Consider the following 8995-nt stretch of genomic DNA (forward strand, 5'->3'; position numbering starts at 1 on the left):
CGGAGTTCTTAAGTTGAACTTTCTGGTTAGATCTCTTATTTGAGTTTTACCTGTGCATTAGATGAATACTTATTGTATGCTTGTTTGTTTGTCTGTGATAGAATACCCGGAGTGCGCCGCCTGTTACTTCGAATCTCTAGGTTTCGCGGATCATCAGCAAGGCAAGTAACACTTTGATCATACCTCCTACTACCCAGTTTTATTGCATTAGATCAATCCTCAAACATTGCATGATTAGGATCTAATTAAATTATGGGATGGGAAGTAGTTGAGGTAGTACCTATTACCTGTTGTATTATCAAATCTTTGGGTGTTACTTCTATGTTTGCCTATTATGCCATGCTATGCTAGTAGACGTGGATTGGGTGAGTGATATCCATGACAGATGTGAGTTTGTTAATTAATGGTTTATCTAAGGTGGCAACTTAAACACACATCTGGGTGGATTGAGGTACCTGGGTATTCCAGGATTGCCTGTTTTTCTTTATGGACCCCCACCCAGGCCAAAGGGATCATGAGATTTTTCATACTAGAAACTTCCGTGTGCAGCCACAAGCTATTATGGGCTCTAGCATAGTTGATTAAGTCGTGCGAACTCTTACAGGGTAGACTAGCAGATGTAGGGGAAAGTAGGTGTAACGGTCTATCCATCGTAAGGTGCTAGCGCTTCTGAAAGACTATGTCTCGGTCATCCATTTCTCAAACACCGTGTAGTGCGAGAAACCAAATGGAGGCGATCGAGTCTTGTCGGGAAAAGTGCGCAAACCTTTGCAGAGTGTATAAACTAATCATGGTTAGCCGTGTCCCCGGTTATGGACATCTTGAGTATCTAGTACTTGGATTATCATATGAATCTCAACATGTTACTCTAAAATTTAATTTTGATGGGTTTTGTTTAATGATGATGCTTAATTGGGATTGAGAATGCTGTTAACCATTCTCAATGTTTAACAACTACCATGATAGTTAAATAAAATTTATTCCTTTGCAGTAGGGAAAAATCAGCTTTACGCAAAACTGTAACCATAGAGCTTTCCACCAGCCAAATATGCATATAGTATAGCTGTTTCATTCCATTACTCTCTATGTGTTACCTTGCCAGCATATTCCATGTGCTGACCCGTTTCAGGCTGCAACGTTAATGTTGCAGACTTTTCAGACGATGATTAAGGAGTTTTAGGTCATGGTTCTATACTCAGTGATGCCGTTGGAGTTGATGGACTCACTTATCTTCCAAGCCTCCCGCTGTTATCGTTATAGATGGCCTTAAGCCATATTTATTGTAATAAGTTGTCTATTGAGACACTCGATGTAATAAGTGTGTGATTGCTACTCTGTTATAAATCCTCCAAGTACTGTGTGATGTCAGCATTACTGATCCAGGGATGACACCTGAGCACAGAGATCAGACTGTTTGAAGTCTGGTCGCTACATCTTGACAGCATCAAGATCCTCAAGCCATGAAACATAAGGACTTGTCTCATCGCAGTTTAGTTCAGCCCCGGGACAGTGGACGGTCCTATCTACCAAGCGCCGGACATGTTTGCTTGATTGGAAATAAGCTGTCAATATAAATTGAGATCTATTAATTCAAATGGTTCAAATAATCTCATATCGAAGACATAAATATGGTTGAGAAACTCACATAATGGTAGAACTGGAGGCATCTGCACATCGACCCAGATGTCTCTATTACCTTCAATATCATCTTCCGGACGAATATCAAAGGTGATAACCATATCAGGCTCAAATGCATAAGCCTTGCATAGTGCTTGCCAAGTTTTGCATTCAAAATAGGTGTATGTGTCTGCATTGTATAATTTGACGTTAAAGGTATAACCACGCTCGGTCTTCAAGTAAACTCTTTTTACCTCCATAGTTTCGTTAGGACTGAAACCTATCTTGGCAGGGGATACGCTAGTAGAATAGTGAAAAATTAAAATTAAAAGTTGAAGCAAATGAAGCATAAGTCATGCTTAATTATGAAAAAAGACTTGTCGTTGTGACTTACTCTATCCACTTTGAAGTTCTCATCCAGCTTGATGCTGAAGCGTCTATCATCAACTAGAAAATTTCTGCCGCACAGGCCGCGCTGGTCTTCGCAGTATTCGCACATAATGAAATCGTGTTCGTCATCAGACGACATTCCTATGTTCATAGGTGAAACATTAAACACTTATTGGTTCTATTAATTCAACTAATTTTGTTAATTCAACTATTTCAACTAATTATTTGAACTAATTCAACTAAGCACTTACAAAAAATATACCTAAATAAAGTACCTCAATTAATTCAACTAACTAGTTCAACTAATTAATTCAACTAATTCAACAAAACTAGTTCTATTAATTTTCTTACTAAAAATAAGGTAGCTAGTTCTATATAATAAAATGTTAATTAGATAATCAAATATCATATAACTAAATTAAATATATATCTAACATATAATTTATATCTAATTCATCTAACATTTTACATTAATATCTAACATATGTTCATATATAGCTGAAACATTAAACACTTACTAGTTCTATTAATTCAACTAAATAAACTAGTTCTATTAATTCAACTAAGCATTTACTAAAAATAAACTAGTTCTATTAATTTCTTACTAAAATAAAGTAAGTAGTTCTATATAGTAATATTTTGGTTAGATCATCAAATCTCATATACCTAAATTTTCTTACTAAAAATAACTTGTTCTATAAATTCAACTAATTCATCTAAGAATTTACTAAAAATAAACTAGTTCTATTAATTTTCTTACTAAAATATATAAAGTAGCTATATATAGTAATATTTTAATTAGATCCTCAAATCTCATATACCTAAATTTTCTCACTAAAAATAAACTAGTACTAATTCAACTAGCTAGTTCAACTAAACATTTATGAAAAATAAACTAGTTATATTTATTCAACTAGTTCAAATAATCTCATATACCTAATTAATTAATATCTAGCTAATTCATCTAACAATTGACATTAATATTTAACTTCTCTATCTAATTCATCTAACAATTGACATTAGTATTTAACTTCTCTATCTAATTCATCTAACATTAACATTCTAACATTCTTATCTAGGTAATTCATCTAATTAACAATTTGACATGCATTAATTTAAAACACAGAAAACAGAAAATAAGTAAAAAAAATTGTGGTGTATGTGTGTGTGTGTATGTGTGTGTGTACGTATGAGCGGGGGCGGCGGCGTACGGGCGGCGACGCGAGATGGCGACGACGGGGACGGCGCGACGGGGGCGGCGGCGCGAGACGACAACGATGGGGACGGCGCGACGGGAGCGGGGACGGCCGGGGCGCGCGCGACGGGGGCGGGGACGGCCGGGGCGCGCGCGACGACGGTGACGGAGACGGCCGGGGCGCGCGCGACGACGGGGACGGGGACGGCCGGGGCGCGCAACGCCGGGGTCAGCCGGGGCGCAACGACGGCGATGGGGGACGGGGCGTGATACGGGGCGGGGGCGGCGACGAAGACGAACAGGATCTAACTGAAAATTTTCGTAAGTGTTGTATATATAAGAGAGGCCTTTAGTACCGGTTGGAGCCATCAACCGATACTAAAGGCCAACTTTGGCCAGGCCAAGAGGCGGGAAAGAGCACCCTTTAGTACCGGTTGGAGCCACCAACCGGTACCAAAGCACCACTGGTACCGGTTGGAGCCTCCAACCGGTACTAAAGGTTGCGCTGCCACCCGCGGTGCACAAAGTTTAGTCCCACCTCGCCGGGCGAAGGGCAGCCGCAATAGTTTATAAACCCAGCCGCGACTGCCCTTTCAAACTCCTCTATAAAGCAGGCTTCTGGGCCTAATTACGGCGCGCTGCCCTGTGAGTCTGCTTGGCCTTGTGGGCCTGAAATTACACGCCCGTGGTCTAGCAGGCCCACAGGACAGCGCCCCAAATTTTTTATATAGTTTTTTTCTTTTCTTCTTTATTTTTTCTTCTATATATTTCTGAGTAGTTTTTTTCTTTTCTGCTATATTTATTTTCTTCTATTTATTTCTGAGTAGTTTTTTTATATAGTTTTTTTCTTTTCTGCTATATTTATTTTCTTCTATTTATTTTATATACCATGTCAAGTTGATGGTTGAAAGTTGATGGCGTGGCTTTGAATGGTGCATACTGAATGCACAAAAAGTCTGGAGTTATAATAAGTTTAAAAAATGAAGTGCCGGTGTAACAGACGAGTTCTCGTCCGAAACCCTGATACTCCGAAAGAGATTGTCCAGTTTGTACATGAAGTGCGTCCAGTTTTTGCCGTGACCCTCTCTACTCTTTCGCACATGCTATGCGGGTGAAATGATGATACCATGCCAAATCTCAACATTTTCACAGTTCATTTTGTAGTGATTTTCAATTTCATGGTCATTTAGCTCTCTAAACAATTAGGTAAATGACTAAAAACAGCAAATGATGTCAGAACATGTTGGAAATTCATGACATCGCTTTGAATGCTGCATACTGAACGCAAAAGAAGTCGGGAGTTATAATAAGTTTAAAAAATGAAGTGCCGGTGTAACAGACGAGTTCTCGTCCGAAACCCTGATACTCCGAAAGAGATTGTCCAGTTTGTACATGAAGTGCGTCCAGTTTTTGCCGTGACCCTCTCTACTCTTTCGCACATGCTATGCGGGTGAAATGATGATACCATGCCAAATTTCAACATTTTCGCAGTTCATCTCGTAGTGATTTTCAATTTCACGGTCATTTAGCTCTTTAAACAATTCGGTAATGACTGAAAAACAACAAATGATGTCAGAACATGTTGGAAATTGATGACGTCGCTTTGAATGTTGCATACTGAACGCAAAAGAAGTCCGGAGTTCAAATAAGTTTAAAAAACATTGAAGTGCCCATGTAACAGATGAGTTCTCGTCCGAAACCCTGATACTCCGAAAGACATTGTCCAGTTTGTACACGAAGTGCGTCCAGTTTTTGCCATGACCCTCTCTACTCTTTCGCACATGCTATGCGGGTGAAATGATGATACCACGCCAAATTTCAACATTTTCACAGTTCATTTTGTAGTGATTTTCAATTTCACGGTCATTTAGCTCTCTAAACAATTAGGTAAATGACTGAAAAACAACAAATGATGTCAGAACATGTTGGAAATTGATGACCTCGCTTTGAATGCTGCATACTGAACGCAAAAGAAGTCGGGAGTTCAAATAAGTTTTAAAAACATTGAAGTGCCCGTGTAACAAATGAGTTCTCGTCCGAAACCCTGATACTCCGAAAGGCATTGTGCAGTTTGTACACGAAGTGGGTCCAGTTTTTGTCGTGACCCTCTCTACTCTTTCGCACATGCTATGCGGGTGAAATGATGATACCATGCCAAATTTCAACATTTTCACAGTTTATTTTGTAGTGATTTTCAATTTCACGGTCATTTAGCTCTTTAAACAATTCGGTAAGTGACTGAAAAACAACAAATGATGTCAGAACATGTTGGAAATTGATGATGTCGCTTTGAATGCTGCATACGGAACACAACAAGTCCGGAGTTCAAATAAGTTATTAAAAATAAAAAAGAGGTGCAATGCTGGTTAATTTGCTTCAAGCCTTTCGGAATAGTGTAGACTGCACTACACATAGCTCAGTGCAATCTATGCTATTTCGAAAGGCTTGAAGCTAAGCAACGTGCAGGTGAGCATTGCGCCTCTTCGTCATTGTCTCTGCACTCACGGCTTATAAACCGCTCATACTGCCTCTCTCTTGGCGAGGTGGGACTAAAAATCAGCTTACTAAGAAACTCTAGTACCGGTTCATGCCATGAACTGGTACTAAAGGTCTTCGTGGGGCCCCAGGCTGACCACAGCTGCACTGGCCTCATTAGTACCGGTTTGTGGCATGAACCAGTACTAAAGGTTGCCCACGAACCGGTACTAATGATGTCCGCCCGCCTAGCTGTTGGAACCGACACTAATGGTCACATTAGTGCTCACTCAAATTCAAACCGGCACTAATGTGCTTCACATTTGACCCTTTTTCTACTAGTGATAGTGGATAATGGAATGGCTAATAGATGGAAAAAGAATCAAATGCTCTGTTATGGATTTTGTTTCTCGTTTACATTTTCCTTGATTTGAACATGGTAAAACTAAGATTCGCGTTCATAACACTGATGCACTCACTGATGAAGATTTCTGTTGCACAATGGATGAAGAAATAATCGTGACTACCATGGTTCTCCTCTGCCTAAGCATTTAACCTTCGACAATCAGATTCTATACCACATTGTCACTTATACCATGTGTCCGCTGGCTGGGATGCATACTGATAATGCAATATCCGATGTTCTTTGGAACACCATCCATGCCATCTCTTAGGGTTATATCTTCGATGTTGAAGACATGTTCTTGCGCATCCTAATGGATTCAGCTCTGTGTCCTAAAACAATCAAAGTATTCGCTCCATGGATTCAGAAAGTAGTGGACTATGCAATGAAGACCGAATATCTTGCTAAAGTTAGTCACAAGAGCTTCATTCCTCCTGTGCATGATACACTGAAAGTTATGGAAGATATTTCTTCAGGAAAAGCACCAGTGTCAAGCACTTCTAACTATCATAACACTTTCAATGGACCAAAGCTGACCAAGCGTGATCGTCTGCCGAATACTCAACCTCCTTTACATCTTGAAGTGAGCATGCGCACTCAGCAGTTGCTATTGAGGCATATGGTCGAAGGCCGCCAAGAGAAAGAACATCTGGCTGCCAAACTTAACACTATTCACAACCGACCAAAAGTTGTGCATATGATTACAGCAGAAAACAAGAAACACTTATGGAAATTGCTTCAGAAATTTTTCTCCTAGAAACAACTCAGCAATTCTCACCCTCACGAACTCTACTAGTACATTGACCAAGGGTTTACTGATGAAGATTTTCATGATCGCCCCACTCCACCTTTTCCAGCTCATGAACCTACAACACATTTACTTCGAATTCAGCTATGCAAATTGCTCGATGAATCAGAAGTCGCTTTGCCAACTGTCCAGCCTTATGAAGAAAATCCTCTATCTTGCAAGTGCAATGAGGCTGGTCCCAATGTTCCTTCCTCATCCAAGACCCAGGTCAGTCTCAAAGGATCAGCTGCTGCTGCTGCCGCTGAATACGAAGATGCTCCGCACACTTTTGAATCAGATACTTCGTCAGACAGTTCCTCGGGCGATGCCTCAGAGTGAATCAAATTCGTAGTTTTCCACTCATGTTGTTTCATCATCTTTTTGAGACTATCTAACAAAAGGGGGAGAATAACATCAAGAGTTTGATAGATTTGCTCTGTTGGATTTGGTGTTTACATTTTCTCGCGCTATCTTTTGAGACAATTGCACCATTTCATGTGCTTTGATGTAAAACTTGTGTTATGAGCTGTAATACTAATAACCCCTCCTGTTGCACTATTCTCTCTCGAAGCTCTTTGTTTTGCAGGTACCCCTACTAATAACCCCGTCAACAGGCGGGATTATCCGTCATGAATGATTGTACTTTACTCTCATTGGATTATCCGTCATCAGTGCGAATCATTACCTCGTATGATTGAAAATTCACCACACTCTCAAATGAACTGCAAGGAATTCTACTGTATATCAATTGACCCTACATACATCCAGGGGAGTACATTTCATCATCGAGTCAAGTAACACAAGTTCACTGTTGTTCGATTTACAATTTACTTATCTATCTTCACTTTGATGATTATTTGTTTTGTCAACAACCGTCCAAAAAGGGGGAGATTGTTGGTGCAATGATAGGCCCCTTATGTTTTGGAGTTTGTTGAGATAAACAGTTTGGGACTTATGTGTTTGCTAGTGCACATGGAGTAACAGGTCCCTAGAGTAATGAAGGAGTTTGATGAAAACGATGAAGATAATCTTCCTGCACAACAGCGAAGGTTATCACCGAAGATAAAGCTAACGAGAGTGACCCATAAAAATTGCTGATGTCTAAGCAATTGCTTCAGTGATTGTTTGAAGCAAATGAGTGCGCTCGAGGAAGAATGGAGGCATAGTGAAGACTTAGCATTTATTTCGTTGTTCTTATTCTTTCATTGAGTCATAGGACCACCATACTATTAAGAGGGGTATAGTGTTTCAAAGCTTTGATTATCTGATGCTAAACCCAAACCTATGAAAGTTATGAGAGAAATATCTTTGTGCTTTGAGCAAATACTTGCCAGCAAGAGACTGTGATCTTCTTCACTATGTGTTGGTGTACAAAAGTAGGGGTCCCTTTTTGTACCCCTTTACTTGTGCGCAGGTAGTCGCAGCCCCACGCCCGCGGCCACACTTGGCTGGGCAGAAGAAGCCAAGGTTACCAGAGCCATGCCCAAGACCAGGATTATGAAGAACTGAGGGGCGAGGTGAAACTCCCCCGGCAAGGTCCTTGCTAGGCACTGCCTTCACGGCCCCGGCAAGAACCTTGCAGGGGCAACTTGCCCAACGCCAGCAGGGCTGCCACCCTTGGGCCTAAGAGTTCCGACGCCCTCAACCACATTGGAACCAAAGCTTGGGAGGCGCCTCTATGGTGGCATGCAAATCTTTGTGAAGACCAAGAACATACAAGACTAGATGAGAATCAGAAAACGAAGATCCTCGGCAAGATCCTTGCCGAGGATACCCACGAGACCCCCCCCGGCAAGACCCTTGCCGGGGACACCCACGACGCCGCGGCAAGACCATTGCCGAAGACATCCGCGAGGCCGCAGCCAGGCCCATGTTACGTCTCCGTCGTATCTATAATTTTTTATTGTTCCATGCCAATGTTCTACAACTTTCATATACTTTTGGCAATTTTTATACTATTTTTGGGACTAACATATTGATCCAGTGCCCAGTGCCAGTTCCTGTTTGTTGCATGTTATTTGTTTCGTGAAAAATCCATATCAAACGGAGTCCAAACGGGATAAAAATGGACGGAATTTTTTTTGGAATATATGTGATTTTTGGGAAGTGAAATCAACGCGAGACGATG

The sequence above is a fragment of the Triticum urartu genome, chromosome 6, assembly GCF_003073215.2.
Source record: "Triticum urartu cultivar G1812 chromosome 6, Tu2.1, whole genome shotgun sequence".
Lineage (NCBI taxonomy): Eukaryota > Viridiplantae > Streptophyta > Magnoliopsida > Poales > Poaceae > Triticum > Triticum urartu.